Below are 12,966 nucleotides of genomic sequence, written 5' to 3' on the forward strand. Positions count from 1 at the left end.
TAGTTTTAAATAATTCCCCACTGTTTTAATAATTGCAGCTCTAGAGTAAGTCTTAAAGTCAGGTAGTGAATTCTTAAACATATTTTTGGTCAAAATTTTGTGGCCATGTTAGATCCTTTAAATGTTTAAATAAATTTTAGAATTAGTTTATTAATATCTTTTTATTTATTTTATTGATTTTTCAACTTTATTGAGGTATAATTGACAAATAGGATTATGATATATTAAAAGTATACAACATAATGATTTGATATAGTATGTTTTGTGAAATGATTTCCACATTAAGTTAATACATCCATCAATCCATCACCTCATATATTTTCCTTTTCTTTGTGAGAACACTTAAGCTCTACTCTCTTAGCAAATTTCAATTATACAATGCAGTATTATCAACTATAGTACCATGTTATGCATTAGATTCTTAGAACTTACTTGTAACTAAAAGTTTGTATCCTTTACCAACCACTATTTCCCCCTCCTTTCAGCCCCTGGCAGCCATCATTCTCCCCTCTTTTTCTATAAGTTTTACTTTTTTTTTCTTTTCTATATTTTGCATATCAGTGATACCATGTATTTGTCTTTCTCTGTTCATCTTATTTCATTTACCATAATGTCCTCCAGATTAATCCATGTTATTGCAAACGGCAGGATTTCCCTTTTTTTTTCTTAAGGCTGAAAAATATTCCATTGTATATGCATATCACATTTTCTTTATCCACTCAGTGAATAATATACATTAATGAACATCTTAGGTTTTTTTCCAAGTCCTGACTATTATGAATAATGCTGCAATGAACATGGGAGTACAGATACTGTTCGAGATAATGATTTTGTTTCCTTTGGTAGGATTGCTGGATCATATGGTAGTTCTATTTAAAAAAAGTCTTAGGGATCTCCATACTGTTTTCCACACTGGCTATACCAGTTTACATTCCCACCAATAGTGTACAAGTGTTCCCTCTTCTCCACATCCTCCCCAGAATTTGTTACCTCTTGTCATTTATATCTTATTGTGGTTTTGATTTGCATTTCCCTGATGCTTAGTGGTATTGAGCACCTTTTCATGTACCTGTTAGCCATTTCTGTCATCTTTGAAAAAATGTCTATTCCAGTCCTTTGTCCATTTTTCAATTGGATTATCTGTTTTTTTGTTTGTTTGTTTGTTTTTTTGCAATTAAGTTATATGAGTTCCTTGAATATTTTGGATATTAACCCTTATCATATATGTGATTTGCAAATATTTTCTCTCATTCCATAGGTTGCCTTTTCATTTTGTTGATGGTTTCATTTGCCATATAGAAGCTTTTTAGTTTTATGTAGTCCCACTTTTTTATTTTTGCTTTTGTTGCCTTTGCTTTTGGTGTCAAGTCCAAAAAAATCATTGCCAAGACCAATGCTGAGGAGACTATCCTGTTTTTCTTTTTCTTTTTCTTTTTTTTTTTTTTTTTAGGGAGTTTTACATTCTCTGGTCTTATGTTCAAGTCTTGAATCCATTTTGGATTGATTTTTTGAGTATGGTGAAAGATAAGAGTTCACTTTCATTCTTTTGCATCTGGATATCTGCTTTTCCCAACACAATTTGAGACTATCTAGGTGCCTGAAAGAACCAGTAGGCTTTTTGGACATTTTGAAATTTCATGACATTAATAATATATTGCCAGTTATGAACTGGAAGACATGTGGCAGACGCACATACAGACACACGCACATTAAAAACCAAGAGAAAAAGGTAGATTTATTTCAAACCACAGTGCTCATTTGTGAGATAGGGGACTATCTCTAATCTGCCCTCCTACTTAATTGAGGCTTAGACTCATTCGTATTAAAAGAAAAAAAAAAAAGAAAAGAAAAGAAAAAATGTTGTATTAAAGAGATTTAAATAAATTAAGAAAAAATAAGTGTCATTAATTTACCAATCATTTGTACGTCTCTGATGTAATTGAAACTGACTAGGATTCAGGGTTCAGAAAGGTTTACTATCAAATATTATGAGCCCAAATCTCAATCAAGTAGGAGAGTAGCTTGCTAAAAGTAATTTCTAGTCCCTTTATTTTATGACAGTCAAATTGTGTGTAAACGTTCTGGTTTAGGACAAGGCATCTGTTTTCCTCTTTGGTGTTTAATGTGTGTGTGTGTTTGTCTGTGTCTGTATGTGTGTTTACCACATTGTCTTGGAGGATAAGCAGGAATTGGCTAGAGGAAGGAGGTGGTTATCTGAGATTGGTGCGTAGATTCCAAGCAGAAGGAGTAACTGTTGCTGTATTTCTAATGGGCTTGTGTGAGATCGGAAAAACAAATGAGAAAATAAATGATGGATGTAGTTAGAGAAAAAGGTTTGGACTCTGTCCTTTAGGCAGTAGGGCCAGAGAGGCACCAAGGAAATTTTTAAATATGACTCCATTTGAATAGAAATGCTTGAGCTTGCACTTGAAAAAAGAAGTGTTGATAAGCCACAATGGAGCAAACTAATATGCCCACACAGACAAACACATACAGACCCAAACATATACGTATAACCAGTACTTATATCTCATGGAAATAGCACATAGTAAGTAACCCATTTTTAAACATTGAAGAGTATAATATTGATATTATTCCTCCTTCCTGCCTTCCTTTTTCCCCCCAATATTTATTGAATTCTTCCAGGTGAAAGGCATTCTACTTAGGAATGTACATTTACATGTATGTGCACATGTTTTTTAGACTGTTTTTGGTGGAAGCATTGAGGGAAAGGTAAACATAACACAGCCAACGTTTTTGTATTTGGCTTTTGTGTTTTTACTCTTTAAGTCTATATGAGTAAGTGAAACAAACCAAGCATAGATCAGGCTCAAGAGGTGGATGAAAATAAAGTTTTTTAGTGTAAGATATTTAGTCGAAAGACCAGTCACTTTGCCCATATTCAGCTGATGGTTACCTCCCTATTTTACATGAATAATCCTCCCCTAAAGGAAATGTTTATATGTAAAGTGATAAAGAACCAATGGTTAGTCATAGAATTATTTTTTATTTGAAGAAAAACAATGAACCCTCTCACAGTAATGGGTATACTCTTGAAAAAATACTTTAGTCACTGTGATCTTGTTCTCTAGCTTTTATAAATTTAAAATAAGAAAATTTCTAGAAATTGATTATAAAAAGAGATGAGCAAAGATTAATATCTACTAATAAGAAGTTGGCTAAATAACTTTGATTGGACGTCTACATGGACATTAACAATTATGGTGTAGCTCTAGATTCAATGATAGAGAAACACCTCTCTGCTACATTACTGAATAAAAATGTAGGCTATACACAGCTGGAAAAAAAATTGGTCAGTATATGATTTTGTCTATGTGAAAAGAGTATATATACATACATACATATATAAATATGTATGTGTATATATATATATGACCAAAAATGTTTATCAAAATATTAACAATAATATCAGAATAGTACGATTTAAAGTTTTTTAAAAACATTATTCTTTACACTTTTATATAGCATTAGGATTTTAAAGATCAGCTGTCATATTTATAAGCCTCATTCTGTAGAAAATATAGATAAATTTGACAGTTTTGTGTAGTTATGTCACTTGTTTTACAGTTATTCATATGCTGTATTACATATCACTTTTATTGTTATACAAATCATATTTAAAAAATATTTCTTTCAATTCAACAAGCGTTTTTCTGTGCACCTAATAAATAGTATAGTGGAAAGTGTATGTGCGTCGGTTATTTTCATCTGGGTTAAAATTCAAAATCCACCACTTAAAAGCTGTGTGATTTTAGGCAAATTACATATCGTCTTCCTGCCTTTTCCCTCATCTGCAAAATGTGTTTCCAGAAAATCTCCCTTACAGGATTATTGTCCTTAACAGAGATAGTATTTAGAAAGTTGTGTGCACAGTATCCAGTACCCAGGGCTTATTGGGTATTTAGTGAATAGTCCTGCTTTTACAACTACTAGTAGTGACAGGCATGCCATCAGTTCCCAGCACAATAATGTGCTACAAATTCAAAGATAAACACTCTGTCCTCTGCCCTTAGGAACTCACCATTGAAGTGGGGAGCTAGAAAGACAGACAAAGCACATCTGATGTAATACGCTTTTCAGGGTCTGTGTGAGGAAAGGAATGGAAATGCAATACGTGGGTAAAAGAAAGGGGGCTTCAAGCAGAGGGACCAGGCAGCCTAAAGCTTTTTTACAGGTATACGATACCCCCATATTCTCAATATCTCCTCCTCCCCAGACATCTCTCTGTCATTCTTAGATTACATAGAGGAAACTAGGTAAGAAACATTTGGGTTTTTGTAATATATTAGTACTATTCCGTGTGCTAAATAAAAATTTCAGATTTATAGATTGTCAACCTCTTCCTGTACCAAGTACAATTGATCCTTGAACAAGTACAATGGACCCCTAATGCAGTCAAAAATCCACGTATAACTTTTGACTCCCAAAATCTTAATTACTAATAGCTTACTGTTGACCAGAAGCCTTACTGATAACATAAACAGTTGGTTAACACATATTTTGTATGTTATATGTATTGTATACTGTATTGTTGCAATGAGTAAGCTCAATAAAAAAAAGTTAAGAAAATCACAAGGAAGAGAAAATATATTTACAGTACTATATGTATTTATTGAAAAAAAAAATCTATGTATAAGTGGACCCATGCAATTCAAACCCTTGTTCAAGGGTCAACTGTAGGTTCTAAATTCTCCTCCAAATTTGGTGATTAGTAATGTCTGTGATTTGTTAATAATACCTGTTTTATATCTTTATTATGTACATAAGTAAGCTATAATATTCCAACAACTGAATAATAGCAAGTTTTACACAAGGAAAGGGTGCCATTCCGGAGCACCAACTCCCCCAGCCATCAAGAGAGCAATGCTGACTTGTCTGATGCATCTATTTTGAGTAGATTTGATAACAATCACTATTAAGGGGTCCATTGCAGTGAGTTCGTTTAAGATCCTTTTCCTTTCTTGCTTCTTTTTTCACTTACAAGCTGAGTGCCTTGTTGTTCCAATTTAATATGACCCTTTTCTACCTTGTCATTTTGGATCTTGATTGAGGAAGAGTTTATAATCAGGAAAGGAATCAAAGAAGGATTTTTGCTGCATCAGTACTTTTGGAGTTGACTTGATGAGCTCCCCTCTAAAGTAACACTTGGGTTTACAGTAAGCCACTGGCAGCTTATTAAAAAGCTGTCACGTGGGCAAAAAATTGTTGAGAGACTGAACAATTCATGATAGTGGAAAGATTCAGAATCAGGAAGCTTCTGTTTGAATTGGTGTCTTCTGAGTGATGCTTTGTTTCTTTGTTCTTTCTTTTGTTCTTATTTCCTTTTGACCTATTATACCCTCTATCGTATAATAGTAAGATGGCCTTTACTTAGACCATGTGAGGATAAATTTGGTTCCTTTTTGCTGAAGCACAGACAAGGTTAACTTCTCTGTTTCCATAATTATTACTTTTTGCTTATCTTTACTGTAAGCTCACTTTAGTCTCTATTTAGTTCTCCAGTGAAATAGAGTACAATGTCCTTTTCAAGAAAATTTTGAAACATGTTGAGTTATGAAATAAAGCAAAATTGATGATGGCTGGGAAAAGGGCAAGACTTTCCATTTGGAGAAAGCTGTGACAAAATTTTGATGTGATAAAAAGAAAGAGAAAATAGTTACAAGAGAAAATGAACCCAAACAAGAACAGTATAATTAAGAAACTTGAAACATGCCCTCTTGCAAGCTTTTAAATTATGAATAACTTTGACCATCTTATCTTCTATTGCTTAATTTTTAGGTAATGCAACAAACAGAAAATATGCTGCATGAAAGACTAAATAACTCTTGAGAGAATGCTATTTCTAGCCATATATTTTGAGACTCAGAGATTTCAGATAAATTGGATCAGATTCAAATATCTAATTCAAAGACTGGATTCTTATTCTAGCAATATCCTTTAAATGATGAGACTCAGTTGTTACTTCTAATAGTCAAGGAAAAGAAATAAATAACTGGAGAGGAGGAAAAAGAAAAATGTAAAGATTTCCAGAAGAAAATAAGTCTTAGATGTATTAGGCATTGTTGTCATGGAGGAGAGTGGAATGGGTTAAGCAACCGTGTGCTACTTCAAACATCCCAGGGGAGCTGATGAACATAGACATCTTACTTTATCTACTTGAAACAGTGTCTTTTTGAAACCAAAATATCAATGTCATTAATGAAATTCTGTTGTGGCCAAAGAGCTGATTCTCTTACCAGGTATTTAAAAAAATGGTTTTGGTTTTAATTGGCAAATTCTCCTTGGCCACCCTCCCTCTGCCCCTCATCACGTTTGTCTGAGATTATAATTGATTAAGCAATAAGACACGTTAGTAAAATATTTCTCACCCTGTATATACCTGATGTTGATTCTAATTGCCATGCTTGATGAACCTAGTAGCAGTGATTGGTCATTTTAAGTTGTTGACATAATGACATAGTTTCACTACATGTGGGTACTGACATTTAAAAAAGAAAATAGCTTTTAAACTGAATTTGAATCTTCATTTCTGGTTATACAACATAGTGTCCTGGGGACTCGTTAATAACACAAATGTCCAATCTCCAGGCCATTTTTACTAAATCAGAACCCTGGAGGTGGCCTCACCCTCTGCATGCTCCCTAAGTGTCCCAGGTGAATCAGTGATCAGGTGCCGTACAAATGGAAATGGTTTAAGGGCTCACCAGTGGCAGCTCAATTGATTATCCTCTGAAAAGCGTTTCCTTTAGTCTATCTGCAGCCATCTAGCCAAGGTGTCAGTCATATATTTTGCCTGGTCCCTCCTTTGCCACCTTGAGAAGTGTCTGCTTCTCAGTTGCCTGGGGAGCAGAGACAGGAGGTAGGACACCACCTCGTGGGCTTGTTTCTGTCAGAGAAGTGCCAGCGCTGTCTCGTACGCATTATTGTGAACCTGTCCTTTGTAACACCTGCCGTGTTTCTCAAGTCACAGGGAGCAGCAGTCAGAAGAATTGTGGGGATGAGATGGTGACAGCACAAAAGGCTCCTGCGCTACCCCTCTCTTTATCTTTCTCTGGCAACGATGTAACAAATAATATCTTCACATTTTAAGACATGATCCCAGGGAGGAAATTCTCACTGGAAGCTGTTGCCAGACTAGAAGCCACTTGCGCCAGAACATGTTATATAGACCTCTTTGGCTCTCTGATCTCTCTTGAGACGGAGCCAACATTGAGTCTCTTTTGACTTTGACTACAATGATTGTTTCCTCACCAGTAATTATAACATTATACACTAATCTTTTTTCATTGCCAGCAAAAATCTTTGGCTTTTGTAATGCTGGTGAAGTATCAGTCTAGGTGTTTTACGATAAATACTATGAATGAAATATTCAACCTGCTCATAGGGCTAAAACGAAAAATAAATTATACATTAGTAACTAAAACTGAATGGAGAAGGTTATTCATAGCAGTAAGGAAGCACAAAAGTCTCCCCTATCCTTGGTTTCACTTTCCGCGGTTTTAGTTATCTGTGGTCAACTGCAATCCGAAAATATTAAATAGAAAATTTCAGGTATTTTGAGAGACAGAGACCACATTCATATAACTTTTATTATAGTATATTGATATAATTATTCTATTTTATTATTAGATATTGTTAATCTCTTACTGTGCCTAATTTATAAATTAAACTTTATTGCAGTATGTGTGTATAGGAGAAAAAACAGTACATATAGGGGTCAATACTATCTGGATCTTGGAATGTATATCTCTCAGAAAAGCGGGGAATACTATACAAGCTAACCTCTATGGGGAGTTCAGGGGGGAATAAAGTACTTTTCTAGCTAACAGTAAGCGATTGTGTGTGGCTTTGTGTAGGAGGTGATTTGTTGGAGGTCCAACCTTGAAAGACATTTAGATAGGGGCCTCTGGGGATGGGCTGTTGGCAGACAGAGCAAAGTGGCAAAAGCACAGAGGTGGGAAATTGTGGGGGCCTTTACAAGGGGACAGTGAATAGTTCAGATTGGTTACTGGAGAGTAGAGTCAGATTAAAGAGAATCTTGATTGTCAGGTTCGGGCATTCAGACTTGCTCTTTGGTTAATAAAGGCAGTAAAAGTGTTTCACCTGGGAACAACATTCTTTAATAAGATTATTCTGGCAGCAGGAAGTAAAACTAACCAAAAGAGGAAGGGACTAGGAAGAGGGATGATTATTAGGGGGAAAGATTGTCCAACTCTAGTCTTGCTTTAAAATTAGTCTCACCTGCTATGTCTCTAAGATGTTTAAAATTCATGGAGCAGTCGAGGAATGAACTCTCCTGTGAAAAATTCCATTAATGACAGAATCCAACAAGGGATCATTATTAATGATAGAGTATTTGAATTTGAAAACTGTATCCAGCTGATGTTTCTGTTACTTACTACTACAGTTTTCTATGATGCATTTACTTCTTTAAAATATTTTTACACTTAGTGTGGTACTGCCTTCTCACTTTATTTTAACAGCATGTAGTTAAGATAATAATAGCTCCCTATAAGTCAGTTGAACCTAGACAGGGTACCAAAGGTACACAAAGAATTAATGGCTTCTCTGAAAGCATCACTCAGATCTTGCAGCTGTTAGTTTTTCTCTTTTCCCATTGTCTTCCTTTCATCTATCCTATTCAAGTGAATACAGAGTGCTGGCTTACATCAAAAGCAGTCATTAGCTCATGTATAAATCCCCTTTCTATTCATTTAAGGAAGAGGTTTTTCCTTGTTTATACAACCATAAGTTCTACATTTTACTTCAGGAAGTCTGACTCTCCAACTAGCTTAAACGGTAAAAGACGATCTTAGAAGGAATAAAGGCATAGTTGCTCTGGCAATAGAAGTGTACATAAAATTCCAATTAAAAAAATTGGTCAGTCATTGTATAAAAAATGACTGTTGTTCTGCTCTTGTATTTCTTCCTACATCTATAAACTCTGTGGGTTTAAACATGCCTCAAACAGCATTTAGCAGTGGCGGATTTAAATGCTGATGAGATGGTGTTTGAACCGATCTTTTCTTCCTCGCTGTGCCTAATGGATTACTAAATTTAAGTGCTCAGGGCATAGTTTTGCCCTCCTTTGGGGGTGTGCGGCTCTTATTGACGTCATTGGGAGCCCTGTGTCTCTGCAGGGCAGAATTTGGCACTTCCATGTAGAATATTTTTAAACTATAAAATTGAATTACAAAGGTATTGCATCTGCTTTTTATATAGACACTGTTTGGATTATTAAAGAATGTTTCATAAATCTAGCTAATTCTGCAGGACCTACATATTTAGCTAAGCAAACTATTTTTAGAAATTAAAAGGGAGAGTGAACTTTTAATTTAAAATCAGGTTATTTAAGACAGGATTTATAGAAATCAGAATAATATAAAGTTGAAAGTAAACGGTATTAAATCATGCTTTTATTTTTAGCAGATGTGCTGGGTAGTAAAATTTAGTTTTGTGAAAACACAAGTGAAAATGGTAAACAAAATATTAAATAGATCCTACTACTAACCGAAATATATCTTTATCTCTTTTATTTTTGTGGTATAATTGGTGGAATTTCATGAAGTGCCTTCATAACAGCAGAGTCAAGATAAAGATAACAGGGTTCTGTCCTCTCTCCTCTGGATTCTACATCTGCAGCCGTAATTTTTAATTTAAACCTCCTTTCATATACCCCTTTCTCTCCCACCTCTCTTCACTCCAGCTCAGGGGTAGGGCAAGTGTTTGTGAGGGCAGTAGTGGATGAACAGTGAGCCCTCCTGGGTAGTGGTTACCAAATAAATGAGGACCTTTCTACTTTGTCCATTACTTGATGGCCGCTATATTCCCTAAGGTCCTGATCCTGTCTCAGAAACTTGTTTTCTCATCACAAGCAATGCCAACTTTTTCTTTTCACATGAACTTGTGTGTATGAGTGACTTTGATCATGCAGGGTCCGAAAGAATGTGTCCAGACTTTCACATCCATACACTTTACATCCATACACTTTTGCTACACTTTACATCCTCTAGGTTGGAGAGTATCATCACCCACAGACTAAATCTCAAACTCCTTGAAGTCTAGCATTGCAAGCTGCAATTCAGCCCATTAAACATTGCTTTTTCGATGTATTGCTTTCAAATGTACAGAAAAATATATTTAAAATCTTTGGGCTTTTGCTAGCTGTGAAGTTTTATCTGTGTGTGCAGATTTGTCCTATGAAATAGAATAATCATAATTTTAGGTTTTAAGAGTCTATGCTTCCAATAAAATCCAATGAATATCACCTGGGGCCAATCACCTATGAATCCCAACACAAAAAGCTGGGGGAGAATTGGTGCCATTAGCAAAAATACTAACATAGGCCAATCCTGAATCCTGATAGTGATACATTATCTTAGGAGAGATGCAGGAGTTGCCTGTGATTTTGTACTCTATTGTTTCAAGTCTGCTTCTTTGGAAAGCATGCCAGCAAGAGGACTCTGGGGAGAGAGCCAGACATATCTGTGATCCCAGCATGTTTGAATGTTGCCACGGTAGACGTGAAAATAAACAATGACAACCTCCTGCTCCAAGTGGAAACACTTCTCCCCTCTAATTGAAAAATTATAGAACTCAACAGGACACAGTAGGAGATATTATAATTCAGCAAGACCAGGAGCACTTGGAATCCCTGGGATTATACATCATCTTGTTCCACCTCTTCCTTTTATAGATGAAGAAATGGCAAATAGGAGAAATTGAGCGATAACTGCACAGCTACGTAGTGACAGATTTGGAACTGGAGCCAAGTTCCCCAGTTCATAATTCCGGCATGGTTTCATTTGCTCTGAGGTTTGATTAATTTTTGGAAAGCAGTTTTGTCTCCTTTCCCGTGCCCTTCGCCACCTATCCCACACTCAAATTTCCAGCATGTATCTGGTGGTGAGGGTATGGGACAGTGGCATTGTTAATACTTGAACAATCGCTCCACATGAGTAGCAGGAAAAATTTGAGGTCTGCCTCCCTTTTCTCCTTCCCATTCCACCACTTTTCCCATTTCTGCAGGCAGACAACATCCTGATGTGGCATTTGGGCCTGTCCATCCTGGGTAGTATCCATAATTTGGATTTTTTTAAATGCATGAATAAACTTTTGCCCTGTGTTCCACTCCTCTGAAGCTCTTTTAGGTGACTTTAGAAAACCTGTATTTTAAAAAATTGCATTTTAGTAAAATACTTGAATCCATTTACTCAGAGGTTTGATTAAGAGTGGTCATTTCTAGGATTCTGTCAGGTTGGTGGGGTTGGTGGGAAGGACTTTTGGGCACAATAATCCTTTGGCATAACACAAGTGACTTTTCTGCTCACTTGTAAGTAAACTATTGGCCCTCGTTATCTGAGCTTTGATTAAATAGGAAGATACATCTCTGCTCAAGAGCATTACAGAGTTTTAACATGAATATCTTGGGTGCATAAAAGCCACGGAGAACCCCTGTTCTCTTAACTGTTACAATAACTAAAGGGCTTACCTTCAAACAAAAAGTGGATTTTAAAGCCACCGAGAAAAGATCAACTTATAGCTTGGTTTTTCTTCCTTATTGAGATATAACATACATAGATGAAGTGCACCAAATGCAAGGGTATAACTTGATACAATTTTACACATGTACACTTTAATGCAACCACCTCCCACATCAAACTATAGACAATTTCTAGCACTGCAGTAGGCTTGCTCGTGGTGATACTTTTTATACTTTTCTGGAGTCCTTGGTGACACCTCTAAAAGTTTATTTGGCCATTGGTGTTGATTATCTTGGTACCCATATTTCTCTTCTGTTTCACCCTCTAAACTTAAAATGTACACTTGTTAGCAATAATTATTAGGACAGGAGGAGCTGTCACCTAATCAACCGGTGAAACACTTAGCTCTGAAATTTTGTAACCCATTTAACTCGGGTGGCAGTAAGAATTGTGCCTACTACTCCTGTAAAAGCTATTTTATTCACTGTAGATGATTTTACCTCAACATGTTTCCTATAGCTCGCTTGTGTTAGTTCTTTTGGGCTGTTGCAACAAAATGGCTGGCTTATGAAAAACAGAACTTCATCTCTCACAGTTTTGGAGGCTGGAAATCTGAGATCAGGGTGCCATCCTGGTCAGGTGGGGGCCCTCTTCCTGGTCCTAGACCTACACATGGTGGAAGGGAGTTAAGGATATCTCCAGAGCCTGTTTTATAGGGCCACAAATCCCATTCATGAGGGCTCTGCCTTTTTGATGTAATCACATTGCAAGAGCCTCGCTTCCTAATACCATTACATTGCATATTAGAAATTAACATTTGAATTTTGGAGGGAAACATTTAAACCATAGCATCTCTATCACAGATTCCTTTATAGGAATTATTTAAATATATATAGCAGGTATAGGGACAGTAGTAATATCCTCATTTCAAATTTACTTGCCTTGAAGGAACTAAAAAACTCTGTATCATATCTATTATTACTGACTTTTGGATGCCTAGAAGATTTGAATGGGGGAAATTTGCTTGTGGACAACTAAGGAATTTATTTAACATCATAAAGAAAGGCCAGCCTACACCATAAGAGAATTTGTTTCTTTAGAGAAATGAAACTAAAGTGTTAGAAACTGGAAGTTCATTTTCTTCTACACTTTACTTGAGTCTTCCAGGCCTTCTACCAGGTAACCTTCCTTGACTTTTAAAATCTTGACCATTTCATTTAGCACAGTTTGGGGTTGACTGCATTTAGGATTTGTGCAAGAGCCTTTAGTACCTCCCTACTTCTGCTCTAGATAATGACTCATCTCTTCTAGGAATTAAGCAAATGTGACTTCTGTTTCAATAGTTTCCTAATAATAAGGTAGGACTTCAACAAAACAAAACAAAATTTCATTTCTCTTCAACATTTCTTTTCCTTGAAATATTGTGAAATATTATGTGAAATAATAGTATGTCAAGGCACAA

Source organism: Rhinolophus ferrumequinum, chromosome 10, assembly GCF_004115265.2.
Source record: "Rhinolophus ferrumequinum isolate MPI-CBG mRhiFer1 chromosome 10, mRhiFer1_v1.p, whole genome shotgun sequence".
Lineage (NCBI taxonomy): Eukaryota > Metazoa > Chordata > Mammalia > Chiroptera > Rhinolophidae > Rhinolophus > Rhinolophus ferrumequinum.